At 37.0% G+C, this 16184-nt stretch overlaps 1 protein-coding gene across 1 annotated transcript in view; it reads left to right on the forward strand.

Annotated features, from left to right (window-relative positions):
* TMEFF2 (transmembrane protein with EGF like and two follistatin like domains 2) overlaps window positions 1–16184 on the forward strand; it is a 223007-nt gene that overhangs the window by 176757 nt on the left and 30066 nt on the right. The window lies entirely within an intron of this gene.

Genomic DNA, 16184 nt, shown 5'->3' on the forward strand with positions numbered 1-16184 from the left:
GTAAATAGTGCTGCTATGAACATTGGGGTGCAGGTGTCATCCTGAAGTAGACTTCCTTCTGGATACAAGCCCAGGAGTGGGATTCCTGGGTCATATGGGAGAATGTGTTTTTAAATACATGCAAATGAAAGCTATTCAGACACTCAGTGTTGTCCAAGATCTTCTAATCTGACATCAAGTTTATCTAGTAAGTCCCATAGAAAAACTTTTGAGACAAAAGTAAAATTTAAAAATACATGTTTGTTGACATCCTAATTTAAGACAGAAACAAAGATAATGTCAATTGAAGCTTGCAATTTCTAATTAAACATTGATTACACACTTTAAAATTTCCCTGGACTTAATTTAGATGTCTTTATCTCTATTGATGATCTTATAAAAATATAATATGGACCCTTTTTAAACATCATTTAAATAACAGTCACGCCCCTCAACATTTCCAAGCGTCCAATCGTTATTTGCATTTTTCCTGAATTTTGGGAAACATACTTTGCAAACAGTAAAAGGAACCAAATAGAGACTCAGTGTATCATTGCCCTCTTAATTTCTGTTTAACATGCTCAAAACTCCCTAAGGAGGGAAAACTGGAACTGTGTGACTCATGTTCCTAGAAGTTTGCTATGTGCTCACCGCTAAGTTAATGTCAGTCACTTCCCTTGTAAAACAAACAGTCATGCACTCTCCCACCAGAGGGAAGTACAGATCTTAACGTGCTCTCATTTTCTTCTCATATGTCCTTAATACTGTAGGTTAAAAACTTTTAGCCTCCTCCCCTTTTTCCCTTTGAGCCTACCTTGCCGCTATTAATACAAGAACACATATTTCTGATTATATAAATGAAAATATACTTTAAAGAAAGCCTGAATCTAAAAATAAGTATGCTGCATCTCTCTCTCTCTCTCTTTTTTTTTTCCTTTTGGTATCACTTTAAAAAGAAAGACTCCAAGGAAGGACGAGTAGGGGCTGATTTACAAAAAAAAAAAAAAAAGCAAACTAAGAAAGCTATGCTTCCCATAAAACTAAAGTGTGACTGAACTTAAGCAGAGCTGTGAATTCTGTGACCTGCAGGCATGTTACTGAAGTGGACACTAGGAAACCAAAGAACTTGCCAGATCAATCCCTGCCAGCGTTACTTTCTGATTATGTCTGACTTTGGTCTCTATTCTGCCCTCTCTACTTTAATGAGACCTAAGGTATTAGCGGGTCCTGAATCAAGAGCTTTGGATCTCTTTGTTTCAAGGCAGACAGGATCCCTGTCTGATGAGCTAAACAAGCCACTTAATGCTATTCTCCCTTCATCAGTCTAAGACACGCTTAGATTTAGGGCTTTCTCTTCACTTGCAGAAAGGTTCAGAGAACACAATTATACAAAACCACAGAGCTAGGGCTTTCAAGGATTTCCACTGCTTCAAAATGCTAATATTAAACTTTCCTTCTGGACGTTTTTAATATAGCAAATATTTTAGACCTCTTGAAATTTGCAACATTTTCTTTTATGTGTGTGTATATATATATATATATATATATATATGGCCCTCATGTCTTTGTAATGGAAAAAAAAATGAAGTGCAACAATTTCGTTTTTCTTCATCTGGTGTGTGTATTTTCTGATCGTGCTGCTTTTCTGTCTAAAAGTCTGATCGTTCTTCATAAAAGTGGCTATATATTTTTCCACCAAAAATGTACTTAATTTTATAAGTTATTCGATGTAAAACAAACAAACATAACAATCATGAAGTTAAACTAATTTGCCTTTTATCATCTAGAAAATAAAATGTATTTTTTTAATGACACTCTGTACCAGTTTCCAAAGTATCTGCAGGGCTTATAGTTAAAATATATTCAATGAAATTGTTTAAAGAGAAATTGAAAACATAAAAGCAGAATTGTTGAGGAAAATAAATATGTCAGCAACATTTTTATAGTTACTGCATTTAGCTCTAAGCTTCCTCGCAACCAATATAAAAAGAGAAGTTATGACTGAATCAATTCATTCAACAAATATTTTCAGAGTCCCTGCTATACGCACTTTACTGTCCTGGGCTTTACAAAGGTGAACATGTTAGCCAAGGTCTCTGTTAAAATGGAACTTAGGTTTTTCATTGTCTGATAAAAATGATCAGTTCAGAGAGCAAAGACAAAGTTTCAGCACTAAATCCGAAAGGAAATATTTAGCATAGACCTTTTTCTAAAGCATCACCGGAAAATATGGAATGGATAGTATCTTCAACAGTGATTTTTATAAAATATCAAGAGGCTCTTCATATGGCTGGAGATTTTTTTTTAAATCAATTTTTGATAACATTCTAGAGCATAGCATTAAAATACGTATAACTCAACGACAGGGACCCTATGGCAGACGAAAGGAATGCGTTACATTTCTGTATATTTTCAAACTGGAAAAAATAAATAAATAACACAGAATACTGAGGAAAATGGATGCGAGGGCAAACACTCTCAGCCTGTCTTCCTCATGTGTCTGCGGGTTCGACAGGAATTGGATGGCAGAACAGTCAGAAAGCTTGAGAAAAGATAAAAAGTACGTTAGATTATAGTCCATATACGGGGAAGAGAAATGTCCTCTGTTCTTATTAGCTGTCAATGAGAAAGTGGGTCCCCTGAGTCAGTCCCACTCTTGGGAGGGAGCCAGGGTCCCCCTTGCTCTGAGTTTAGGTCCAGGACCTCATGGAGTCCATGTGTCTACTTGATGCACATTACACTGTGGCCACTCACTATTTCTTCTAACATTTAGGCAGAATTAATTTTTAAGAAATATTCTCTTTAGGAATCTTTCCCTTATCTTCAAGCAATAATTTAAATAGTAAGCTCAGATCTGAAATATAGAAGAAAGTAGCCAGAAATACACATTTAAACCAAATTCTATCCATCACATTATTATTCCATCAACCCATTTTTCCACACTAAGAGGAAATTGACATCTTGAAAGGGTATCTAGATAGCCTAAGTGAATTGTCATAATATCTTGCTCTCTGTAGAAGCCATTGCAATTTGCAAAGGCTTTTCACATATATTGTCTCCTTCAGTCTTGACAACAGAAATGTGAGGGCGATATTATATGCATTTGACAGGTGAGAAATGGAGGTTCAGGAAGAGTAAGTAAAAAGACTTCGTAATAGACCTAAGGTTCAAACCATCATTGCTAATTTCAGAATCCAGCAAAGTGTGAACGGTGAGGGATCAGGGGAGCAATGTCACTACCTAACATTCTTAGAGGCTTCAGGGCTCACTCTGCACCTTGAAGGTTAACCCCTTGTGAGTTCCAGATTCAAAAATGTTCCACCATGCCATCCACATTGCTGTGAGACGCTCCAAAGAGTTAGTTTTCTCTTTGAACTTATGTCTATATATTGTAAGCGCTATACTGTTTGGTTTTAAAATTCCGTTCTTATTCTTATTTATCCACATACACAAGAGAAGCCAAAGAGAACAGTGTTTGTTACCAAGTAATCCTACATTAATAGAAAATGTGTGTTTGATACTTCATAGTTTTACAAAGATCCAGTCATATTACCTTATTTGTTCTAATGTCAACTCAATAAAATGGAGTTACAAATACTAGGGGAAATAAAGTTGAGGCTCACAGAAGGTAAGTGGTTGACCTGGAACTGGACATAGTACTTTGACATATTGACCACCCACCCATGCAAATAGGACACTTGCTTGATTTATGTATTTGCCTCGATTGCTCTTCTACTACACACATATAGACATGAATACCAAGTGGTTACAGATCATATTTACAACACGAATTAATTCAGTCATGTGGCAAAAATCTGCATTTAAAATGGAAGCTTTTTCCATTTGCTCATGAACACAAGGAGCACTTCACCAAAAAGCACGTTATGTCTCGGCCAATAATTTGATCTGTAGGAAATAAATAAATAGCAGCAAATGCAGGCAGCAGCTTGTAGCACAAATATTGGTATCAACAGTGAAATAAATAAAAATGTTTGCCCAGGCTATTACAGTGCCACCAGACTAGCCTAGAATATTTAAGCTCAGAAAATGAATTAAGATGTCAAGATTTTCTCAAGATTTCTGAGGGAAAGTGTCTCAATTTGAGTATTTTCCCCTCTGGGAGTTACTTCAGAGTACTGCAAAATTCATAAAGCTTTCTATGAACTCTAACTCACAATTTTTCCTGCTCTCTTGAACTTCTGTGCTTTCATTGTTTTCCCCATAAAATCATGTAGCCAGTCATCTGTAATATTATGTTATGTTCATGGTTATAGATAAACACAGAAGTAGTATTTGCAATACAGATGAAGGTTTTCTACTGAAGAGTTGCCTTGGGCCCTGCCAGACACTCTGGAAAACTCTGTGTTTATGCCCCAGTTCATAAATGCATCCTGCATCATTTATGTGCACTTTTTTCCTATTTGAAATGCTTCTTCCTGAAACAAATTGTTCACCATGAAGTGTTACTTACCTACTTTTCTCCTCCATAAAGGTGGGCAGCCAGTTTAGTGGTTAAAGTCATTAAAAATCAGACAGGGCTGAGTTTAAACACTGGCCATGCTATTATGGATTATTTAACCTTGAACCAAATAGTTGACCATTCTGAGCTTCAGTTTCTTCATCTGTTTAATAGAAATAATAAGCCTACTTCCAAGGGTTGAAGTTTGAATTAATAGATGCCATGTAAGGCACTAGCAAGCAACCAGTAAGTTAAATATTGCTGCTATTTTCCTTTTGTTTTTACCACTGAAAAGAATTTATTTTTGTGGGAAATATAACACATTGTATGGGATATGGTCTGTTTATATGTGTTCAGAGTGCTTATACAAATACTGTCATTTATGAGTCCATAAAATTTCAAGAGGTTTATTTTTTCCCTACCCAAGTCATATAACAACTTATTGCAAGATTTTTTGGCTGGTTTTTAAAATTTATCTATAAAGAAATATTTATTGTGCATCTATCATTTATAAGTCTTCAGCACATCAATATGTCAAATTTTTCACATGGCCATTTTTTTCAGTTTTCCTCTAGCCAGCATAATGTTATGTATGGTAGGTGTATCTTGACCATTTTAAAATAACATGATCACCAGATTATTACAACATGAGATTCAAATAAGAATTTAGTAAGAGGACATAACATTTGACAGAACTGTAGGATTATGATACATTTACATTTGATATGATATGATACACTTACATTTCTTTTCTATTTGAGCTTTAAACATTAGTCATTTAAACCCCAGAGTATATGTTTGAAGGACCTATACATTCATCATTTAACAGAAACCTACGTAGTGGGTGACCACAGTGATGGAGACGTGTCGAGCAAAAATCACGGGACTGTGGTATATAAGAATGTTATTTCTATTTGTGCAAAAAATTTAAGGGGAGCATCAAAGTCAGAACAAATATTTTCAGCAAAAACTGATCATCGTGGAAAAATAAGTCTTCTCAGCAAAGAGGCAAAGAGAAAAAAGCCGTTTGAGCTCAAACAGCTAGATAGCACTGGTGAAAGAGACATAGTTCTCCGCCTTGGTTTACCTTTTCACCTCAAGCGTGTTATTTCTGTTCCTAAGGAACAGTAGTATAATTATGGGGGTGAAACCGAAAGAAGAATAGGATATGTCCAAACGCTCTGTGCAATTTCAAGACACATAGTGCTCCATAAAACTAATGTATAGGATTCAAGCAATTTCCAAAAAGCCAAAATATCCAGAGCACTTTGATTTGCTGCTTTTGTTAATGAGTCTGACATGCCCCAAATATATGAACCCACATTATCAAGCACATTAAAAATTCAGTCCTCACATCGTGACAATTTGAGACTGTGTATAAACATAATCAGCCAAAAATATTTTAAAATATCTGTGAAACTAAAATCTCTCAGAGAAACTGCGTTTCTAAACATGATTTCTTGTTTCACGGGTCATAGCTTGTTCCTTCTAATTGCTCATTTGGAAAATGCTCAGACTTTTAGTTTGAACTCAGATGTAACCAAGAGGAATCTAACTTATGAGCCAAACTCCAGGCATAAAATTGTATGAAAACCAGTGATAAGGCCTGAGGGAAGTGGTGGTCCAGTAACCTGAAAATAGTGGCGAGGACCAGGGAGGACAGCATCCCACCCCACCTCTTAGTCCTGAGATGCAGGGGAGGAGGGGAGAGAACATGATGGCTCTGTGAGGAAGCTAAAGGGGTTTGCTGTTCTCAGGGGAGGCTAGTGCTTCGGTATGCAAGAAGAGAGATGAGAATTTCAGTGATGCATCTGAGGACAGAGGGGAACTTGCCAGTTATGGAGCACAGTTCCAGGTGAGTTTCGGGAAGTGATTGGAAGTTAGGGGCAGAGAGATAGGTTTAGTCAAGGGCAGAGAACCAACAAGGGCAGCACGTCATGGATATGATGATTCAGCAGAGATGGACGACTGGGACAGGACAGGGCAAGGGCTGGATGTTGACTAAATTCATAACAAAAGCTCTTGAACTTGTAGACTCAGAAATCTAAATTTTCAACAATTTAAGAGTAAGCTGTTGCTCACCAGTGAACTCAGATTAACCGGATTCAGTGTTTGTGTACAGATTTGCAATGAGAAAGTCACCAAGAGGACTTGGTTCCTCTGACCAATGCATTGAGAAGCCCAATTATAATGAAGTCAGTGAATGTGAACATTCATTAGATGCTTAAGGCCTCCAGCTGAGACAGCCTGATGCACATGGCTATACACAGGGACACTCTTGCCCTCAAATCCATATGGATGACAGGACTTCGTCTCCCATAGTTACAGCTTGCACTAACACTACTGACTTATGTAACTCTCCTTCATCAAGTTTCCATTTTTGGGTGTTCTTGTCCAATTTACCTATTTTCCTAGATGTAGTAAATTCAGGGTAAAGTTGAGTCCTGCTCTCCCAGAAGCCATTCATGACTTTGAGGCCTTCTAGTGCTCTGGAAAAGCATGGGGCAGCCCCACGATCCCCACTTCTGAGTTCCTCTGGGATCTCATTCAATAGCACCCAAGAAATGACAATATTGGTATGAATATCAATATTAACCATTTTGGATGGATAGGTCCTTCTGTATTGTGAAGGCTGCAAAAGTTTTTGCACAAAGTTAACTTTGGAAGCCATTCTGTAATATATAATCCAAAGAGGTTTGACCAATAACAAAGAAAAATGAATAAATCTTAGAAAGCAAGTTTAATATTTTTGGTATATTCTAAAATAATTCTTAGCATTTATGCTAGTAACTATCCTTTATGGTGACATGGTTAATGTTTCATTTCATAAAACACAAACAGAATTGTTTTATTAGTTATCTCCCACAGAATGAGATGGAGAGTTCTGCAGAGAACTGTGAATGCAGTCAGTGTTTGACAGTGTTATATAATATCCCTGTAATATATATTCCAGATCATTTAAAAAAAAGTCTACTGCTTTTAACTTTCTTTCACACTTTTTAAGACTCAAAGCTCTGTGTGCCGGCCATACATCAGAAAACCCCTTCCCAAGAGCATTCATTTAATAATGGAAATAAATGCCTGTTTCACGAAAAAAAAAAATTGAATACAGTTTTAAAAATCATTCAGAAAATGAAGCCTAAAAACAAGCTCCATTTGTCCTTCAGAAATTAAGTATTCCAGAAAGATCATGTTATTAGTCTACAGAGTTTAAACCAACAAGCAATTAGTGTTTTGTCAGGCAGTACACATCCAGATTCACTTCTGCAGATTGACTGTTCATGTACTGTCACAATTATTCTACAAATCTTGCACCACTGGGTTTTTTTCCTATTATTTAAAGAGCCCCAGGAAAAAGAATATGAAAACGAATATATGTATGTTCATGTAAAAAAATTAATAAATTAAAAAATTAAGAGCCCCAGGGAGGATGAAGGTTTCTGGTTGTTTGAAATAATCTCTGAGCAAATCCCACTCCTGTCCCCAAACCCCAGACACTCACCTTCCCCACAGTTAGCATATACGCATTTGTTTCTGATTTTTAATGAAATGTAGCTATACAAGCATGAGAAAGAACCAACAGGCAGGCCAGGGACACTTATCTGTAAGGTAATTTTAATAAAGTGTCCACATTGTCCTCTATATGTAGAAGAATTAATAGTAAGCAGAAAGTCTTTCACAATGATAGACAACCATTAACTCTCACTTACCAAGCAGGTTATCAGGACTATATTCTAACATTCAAGCTCACTGCTCTCTGCCTTTAATACGCTTCTCAGCTGTAACGTTAGCCGTGAATTGCTATGTGCTTAGGAAACACAGCTAACTGTAATGTTATCCTAAGAAAACCAGTCATCTTCATTATAATCATGATTATCATCATTGTCATCATCATATCAGGAAAATAATACCATTGGAATAGGATCACTTAGCTCTTTCCAGAATCAACTAGAAATTATATGCATGTTAACTATTGTTTTGGATTCTCTGCAAAGTTATTCTCCCATGATATGGGTATTCATATATACTTCTTAATTTCAGAGCAAGTAACTTGAAAAGAGCATTTTGTGGGAAAAAGAGCCTGGAACAGGAATGCAGAAACTTTCGACTTAGTCTAATCTCTATTCTAAGCTCCCTCATCAAAACTTAAATAGGTATTTAGCCTCTCAGAAACTCAGTTTTCTCATCAGCAGAATTTGAAAATAAGATTAGATTATAATGATGTCTTTCTGGATTTAGGATTCTTTAATCAAGTATATAACTTTAGTTTAAAAATCATGAACTTGAGGGAAAGTTGTTGACCATTACCCAGTGTCAGTGGTTCTCAACTAGGGCAACATTTGACCATGTCTAGAGACATTTTTGACTGACTGGGGAGAGGGGTTTCTAGTTACATCTAGTGGGTGGAGGCCAGGGATGCTACTAAATTAAATGCCTTGCAATGCACACAACAGGTCCCTACAACAAAGAATTATCCAGCCAAAATGCCAAGGCTTGGAAACCCTGCTTTATGGTGTTAGAGATTATAGGAAAGTATACAATACACAGGTTCTAGAAATCAGGTGGCACTACGAAGTCCAGAGGTGGGCTCCCTACTCATTTCTCAATTCTCCTGTGCCCCAAGAAGAGCTACAGTCTTCAATTGAGGATCATCGGCTTAGTCCAAGTTTCTTTTCATTTCACTGTTTGAAGCACACACACTTGTTTTTGAATGATGGTCATTCCATAAATAGAAATGTCCTTTTAAGGTTTTACAAATAAGGAGGAATATCTGTTTCTGAAAAGGCTTACCAGAATGATGAAGAGGCATCTAGCTAGAAAGGAAGTTATACCCTTCGTTACCGTAAGTTACTGAGGAAAGACTCCTGGTTATAATTGGGTCTCTCACCCTCTCACCTTATTCCATATTCCAAAACAGCATTCTAATAACCTAGGTCCCTGCTTTGCTTCTGTTCAAAGCTGTGTCATCTTTTTTTCAGATTAGCTACTCCTTACACATTTTGACTAAATAGTTGAGCCAAACACTGCCTGTTTGAAAGATCTTTAATGATGTTCTTTGAGGAGGCAACAGCAACCATTTCAAGGATTCTTTTTATTAACTGGCACTTCCACAGTATAAATCTTGGCAAACTGATTCATAGGAATATATTTAAAACCACCTGGCTAAATTCTATTGAAGGGTCCAACAGCAATTCTTAAGGCTTAAATTGTTGTGTTGTTCATGGAAGAAAATGCTTGATATGGCTTAGAACTCAGGTGTTCGTGAAAACCTTCACAGTGGAGAATGAAGGGCAACCTGAAGATGTCTCTTAAATGGCACCTTAGTGCTCAGCTAGATTGCGCCACCTTCCTCATGGAAGGACACCAATGGCATGCGCGTGACTGTTTAGTGGCTCCCAGGCACAGACCTTTCTCGGGACAGGGAATAAACCCAGCTGTATTGGTTTGCTGTCCTACCCAGTGAAATAAAGTTATTGGTTTTGCAACAAGGACAATGAGGATATTTGTTTTAAAAGACAACTTGGAAAAATAGCAAAGACAACAGGAAATGATAAATGAGCAAGTCTTTGCTACAGTAATTACGTTAGTATTGAAACAAATGAAGAACTTTCACAGCAATGCTATTTTCTATCCTACCTATTCATAGAGTATATGTACCATTGGCCTTTATGCTGGAACAAAACAAAATGTCTAAGAAGGAGGAGTTAGTAAATACATTGTCTGAGATATATGTGTTACTGTTTTGAAAAACTTATGATGTCATTTTTGGAAAAAGACCATCTCTGAAAGGTGGCGATTCTTTTTTCATCTACATTAGTTTTATGCCAAAAGTCAGTCATTAAAAAAATCAAGTAAATCTTTCTGGTACAGACAAATGAAATAACATACAAGTATCTATAGTCCATTTATTGAATGTTATTCTATATATGGTTCGTTTATTCCCTACTGAAATGTTTTGAAAACACACTGGACAGGTCATCAAAAGACCTAAATTGTAAACCTACCCGCTCAACTTACAAATGTTATATAATCCGAGAAAGTCTCCTAGCCCCTCTGAGAATCTTTTTAAAATGAAGATTATATATTTTCTGCCTTTTTTGAATATTTTGGAAAGCCCTTCGTGAGATGAGACTCATTATGCAGCTATCAGGAATTATTATTGGCACAAATTTAGGATACAGATACTTCCTATTCTAACGTATTTTCCATGTTGTCTTGAAAGTTTTGTTTTCCAGACTGAAATAATTCTTTAATTTGGATAGCATAATTTGATCTGATTTTAACAAAATTCAAACTGAAGATTTTTAGATTCTAGATTTCTATTTTCCTATTTCTGTGTCTAAGTGTATTATTAATTGGGCCATAAAAAGAAAAAAAGAAAGAAAAAGATGGCAAGGCTGTTAGACTCCATCTTCCCTTGACTATGTCTAAAGCTTCGAATTTATGCCCCAGGTAGTTCCGCTCCCTGCTGATTGGCTTAAGCCTTGTTCAAGCTCTATTTTCTAAAAGCACAAGGGCTATCTGGGGCAACCATTCATATTGTTACAACGATTATTTTTTTCCTCTCAATATGTTCCTACTTAGTGGAAGAGTTCATTGTACTCAACATGTATAGAATGTTTCAGAATTTAAGTAGAAATTGTATTCGTCTAAGGTAATATGATTTAGCCCTGTTAAGAGAACTCTCTCACAGAATTTGAATGTAGCAGGTTTCCAGTTAAAATTATGAGTTTAAAATGTTAAAGGCCTATTCCAGATAAGACACACTCCATCATTCCCACATTTTGGATATGAGTTTACCCACTGAGAATTTAATCAATAAATGCAAATGTAAACATTTCTAGTACCAGCAGAGGAGCAGTATTAAGTTGTAACTCTTGTCCTCTCTCCATGTAAATAGAAAATAAAGAAATAATCTAAGTAAGCTCTTGTGTACTTGAAGATTAAATTCTTACCCCTTTCCCTCATATAAATGAGCCTCTATTCTATATTTAAAATTTTTGTAGAAAAAGATGGCTTGTTTTTTTGATCACCTTGATCACCACTTTTTTCACTGGAACTTGACTTCCATGGTTGCCCTTTATTCCGTGAAAAAGGAAAAGAAAAGAAAAAAAAATTTGTATTTTATTTACCTCCATAGCTTACGTTTACCTTTATTTACCATTATATTTCTAGTAGATGGGATACTCAGGGTTTAGCAGAATGCGTCTACAAACTATTATTAGATTTTGTATTTAATTTTGAGCCTTGGGTTCATTCACTGTTCTATGTGACATTTTAAAAACCTGAGCAAACAGTATTATTCTTGGAAAAGAAAAGCCCTTTCTCACTAGATTTAGCATTTAGAAACAATATTGAATTGATTTGAATCTGAAAATTGTCTCTGAAAACCTGAAATGAATATAAACATTAGGAAGATGATCTCACCTCCTGGTTCCTGCCTTGGTCTTGTACTATTTCTTTTGAAAGTGGTTCTTAAATATTCACTCAAATCCTGTATATGATCGGATCCTTCCCAAAGCTGCAGTTTGCTTTCTTTTTGTCAGAGCCCAGGCTTCCTGCACTCCACCTTTCAGATCTGTGCCCGACTCCTGTGCCCTGAGATAGAACCCTGTTAATAAGAAACGTGTTACCATCATCCTACCAAGCCCTGTCATCGCATATGTCAAGATTGCTTGTATATTTTACTACTGTTTCTTCACCCCCCAAAAGAAAATGGTGCTTTTAGGTGAATAAAGCTCTCCTGCCTTACCCTGCAGGCAGAATTCTTACATTCCTTGGGGTGACAAAGGTTCATATCCCTTTCTGCCCCTAGGGGGAAAAAAAGACTAAGATGTATCATTAATCATGCAAACTGTCTACTGCAGCAGTGCCAAGAAAATGATCATCCCTACACCGACCATCAATATCCCTGACACCTGTCTGAAAACTCAGGTCATGCGTATCCATCTGCCTCTAGAGAAGTGTCAGCGTGCAAACATCCCTTCACTATTTTTAGGGTCATGTTAAAATTATTCATCACCTGCCTGTCAGTTCATCCAATTTGTCATATTATCCTGATGTACCAATGTCTATTATTGGTCATTTCCCTTTTGCATTGTGTTTTTAGAGCACTAAGGTGTAGGATGTTTTTGAAACTGTCAAATATATAAAAGGCAGTGGAATCCTACTCTAGGGCAAAGAAATTACTTTGCTCCATGTCCTCTCATGCTTAATAGAAAATGAAGATGTTTGGGATCCCTGTGTCTACTGCAAGTTCCACTTCAATCTAATTTCTGGTAAATGAATTTGGCTTCTAATGACTTTCGTTAGAAACTCCATAATATTTCTCTCTTGGGAAACAGTTCCAAGAGATTAAAAACACACCTTACAAATGAAAGGGTTAAAGGGTTAAAGAAAAGCTGTTTTGATAAAACTGTCAATACTCAACTGCATAGGAATATGGTATTATATACAAAATTAAAAATTAAGTAGAAATTTTGGTAGGAAAATATGATTCAGCATCAGAAACTTACTACAATGGTACATCTCATCTATTATTCATAGTATAAAAGTCATAATCCTTATAACTAGTATAATTCTTTCTCTACCTTCTTTGACTTTTTTTTTCCTTTTACCTGTTTCCATTATTTTCTGCTAACACCTGTGAAATGGGTCGTAATACCTTTAAATAATAGAGGCACTTCCACGTAGGTGGGAAAATCTCAGAACTGGGATGTAAAGTGCTCGTGATTCTAGTTGTCGCCGTGCATTAATCCCCAGGAGACCTGTGTTAGGCGCCGTGTTTGACCATAACCTCCCTGAGCATTAGTTTTCTTAACTGTAAACCACAGATGTTGAATAGATGATCTCAACGTCTGTTCCAGATAATGGTCTCATCCATTACTCTCTACAGTGATGGCATATAAAGCCACAGACTAAAGAGCTCAGTCTGTGAGTCCAGTATCTTTCTCCAGAATCTGCCTAACTATGTTAAAATCCTGAAAATTATTAGCAGATTAGCAGAGTGTCTCTTTGGAATCATTCTTGCTCTGGTCAGCATTGTTGCCTGAGTTCATCAAAATGGTAAGTTCTAAGCCTAGAAAAATGCCAGTTATGTTCAGACACCATCAAGTGACATGAGTTTAACCGTGACACCCATGAAATAAAGTGTCCTGGTCCTCAGGCTGTGGTATCCAAGACTTCGAAGTCACAGATGTAACAGAACAACCTGAGACTCACAAAGCCTATTCATCTGGAAGATGCAGTGCAGAATTTTAATTAGTGAACTTTTTATAAGAACTGATCGATTTCTTCCTGATCCTGGTAATATTTGTTTTGACTTTTTGGAAATAAGGAAACTCAGATTCAAACTACAGCTAAGCCTCTCTCTAAATGTAAATTTGGAGAGCCATGCTTCTCTAGCAAGCACTCATGCTAAATGATGATTATTCAAATAACTTTGTACAGTAAATAGAAAATAAAGGATTCAGAGTGCTACAGTACAAATAAAATAATAGAAAGTAGTAGAAAAAAATTGATTTATTTTTCATTGACTTTATGTCATGCATTATATACACAACATGCTGTCTTATCTCCTCACAGCCTGCCTGGGGAGGAGATATAATGAGTCCTTTCTAGAAGTGAAGAGAGTATAGCTCAGAGATGCTGATGTAACAGAGCAGAGATTCAAGATGATGGAGTAACTGACTGGCAATAAGAGAAGTCAGAGGTGTTACAGAGAAGTTGGGGCTTCCTTTGGTGGCAGAGAAGAGAAGGGAGCCTTTGAAACGTAGGGAACAGCATCTGAAAAGGCAAAGAGGCTTGGATAAGCAGGCATTTTTCAGGAAAAAGTCTAGAATGGCTGAAGTACAGGCTGAGGAAGGGGAACAAAGGGGCACAAATGGAAATAGTGGTGCACAGCTTCAGTCAAGGCTCTCTTCTCGTTTGTAAAGAAAGTTGAAATTTACCCTCTGCTCAACAGGGGGTTGCTGAGGTATCTGAAATGGTGTCATGTTCTTTTATTTAAAAAAAAAAAAAAAAAAAAGCAACTCTGGCAGCAAAGTGAAGGCCAGGCAGGAGAGGCAAGGAACATGAGGCAAAACGAGTTATGAGAACATGGTGGCGTTCACCAGAGAACAGCGCAGCACGAGTGTTGTTGATGGTGCTAGCAGCAGCGAGGGAGAAACAGATTTGGGCTGGATTTAGGAGCTGAAGGGAATCAGATTGGCTAACCGACCAGATACGAATGCCAAGAGAAGGGGAGAGTCAAGAAAAATGTGAAGGTTTTTTGCTTGGCTGCTTAGATGAATGATAGTTCCATACTCTGTGACAGGGAAAACAGAAAGAGGAAGAGCAGATTTGAGGGCAAAATACTGAGTCAGGTTTCATCTGTCTTGTTTGAGGACATCAACATAGAAATGAACACATGGGGCTGGAGGGCGGGAGAGAAGAGGAATGAAAACGATGAGGTGATAATCCTCAGACAGAAGCTGAGTTTAGGGGTGCCGGGGAACTCCACAGCTTAGGGGTAAGGGGAGAGCAAAGACAGCCAAGAATAACTCCTTGGGGAACAGTGGGGCGGGTAACAGGGGCCCTGGAAGCCAGTGGAAATTGTGGAAACAGTAGCTTCTCTCCTTTGTTTCCTTCCTTCCTTTCTTTTTACTTCATGTTTCTTTTTTTTTTTTTTTTTTTACCGATTTAAAATAATTTTTTTAACATTTTTTATTGATTTATAATCATTTTACAATGTTGTGTCAAATTCCAGTGTTCAGCACAATTTTTCAGTTATTCATGGACATATACACACTCATTGTCACATTTTTTTCTCTGTGAGTTATCATAACATTTTGTGTATATTTCCCTGTGCTATACAGTGTGGTCTATTCTACAATTTTGAAATCCCAGTCTATCCCTTCCCACCCTCCACCCCCCTGGTAACCACAAGTCTGTATTCTCTGTCTGTGAGTCTATTTCTGTCCTTTATTTACGCTTTGTTTTTGTTTGTTTGTTTGTTTTTGTTTTTGTTTTTTAGATTCCACATATGAGCGATCTCATATGGTATTTTTCTTTCTCTTTCTGGCTTACTTCACTTAGAATGACATTCTCCAGGAGCATCCATGTTGCTGCAAATGGCATTATGTTGTCGGTTTTTATGGCTGAGTAGTATTCCATTGTATAAATATACCACCTCTTCTTTATCCAGTCACCTGTTGATGGACATTTAGGCTGTTTCCATGTTTTGGCTATTGTAAATAGTGCTGCTATGAACATTGGGGTGCAGGTGTCATCCTGAAGTAGATTTCCTTCTGGATACAAGCCCAGGAGTGGGATTCCTGGGTCATATGGTAAGTCTATTCCTAGTCTTTTGAGGAATCTCCACACTGTTTTCCATAGTGGCTGCACCAAACTGCATTCCCACCAGCAGTGTAGGAGGGTTCCCCTTTCTCCACAGCCTCTCCAGCATTTGTCATTTGTGGATTTTTGAATGACGGCCATTCTGACTGGTGTGAGGTGATACCTCATTGTAGTTTTGATTTGCATTTCTCTGATAATTAGTGATATTGAGCATTTTTTCATGTGCTTTTTGATCATTTGTATGTCTTCCTTGGAGAATTGCTTGTTTAGGTCTTCTGCCCATTTTTGGATTGGGTTGTTTATTTTTTTCTTATTGAGTCGTATGAGCTGCTTATATATTCTGGAGATCAAGCCTTTGTCGGTTTCACTTGCAAAAATTTTCTCCCATTCCGTAGGTTTTCTTCTTGTT

The sequence above is a fragment of the Camelus dromedarius genome, chromosome 4 (genome assembly GCF_036321535.1).
Source record: "Camelus dromedarius isolate mCamDro1 chromosome 4, mCamDro1.pat, whole genome shotgun sequence".
Taxonomy (NCBI): domain Eukaryota; kingdom Metazoa; phylum Chordata; class Mammalia; order Artiodactyla; family Camelidae; genus Camelus; species Camelus dromedarius.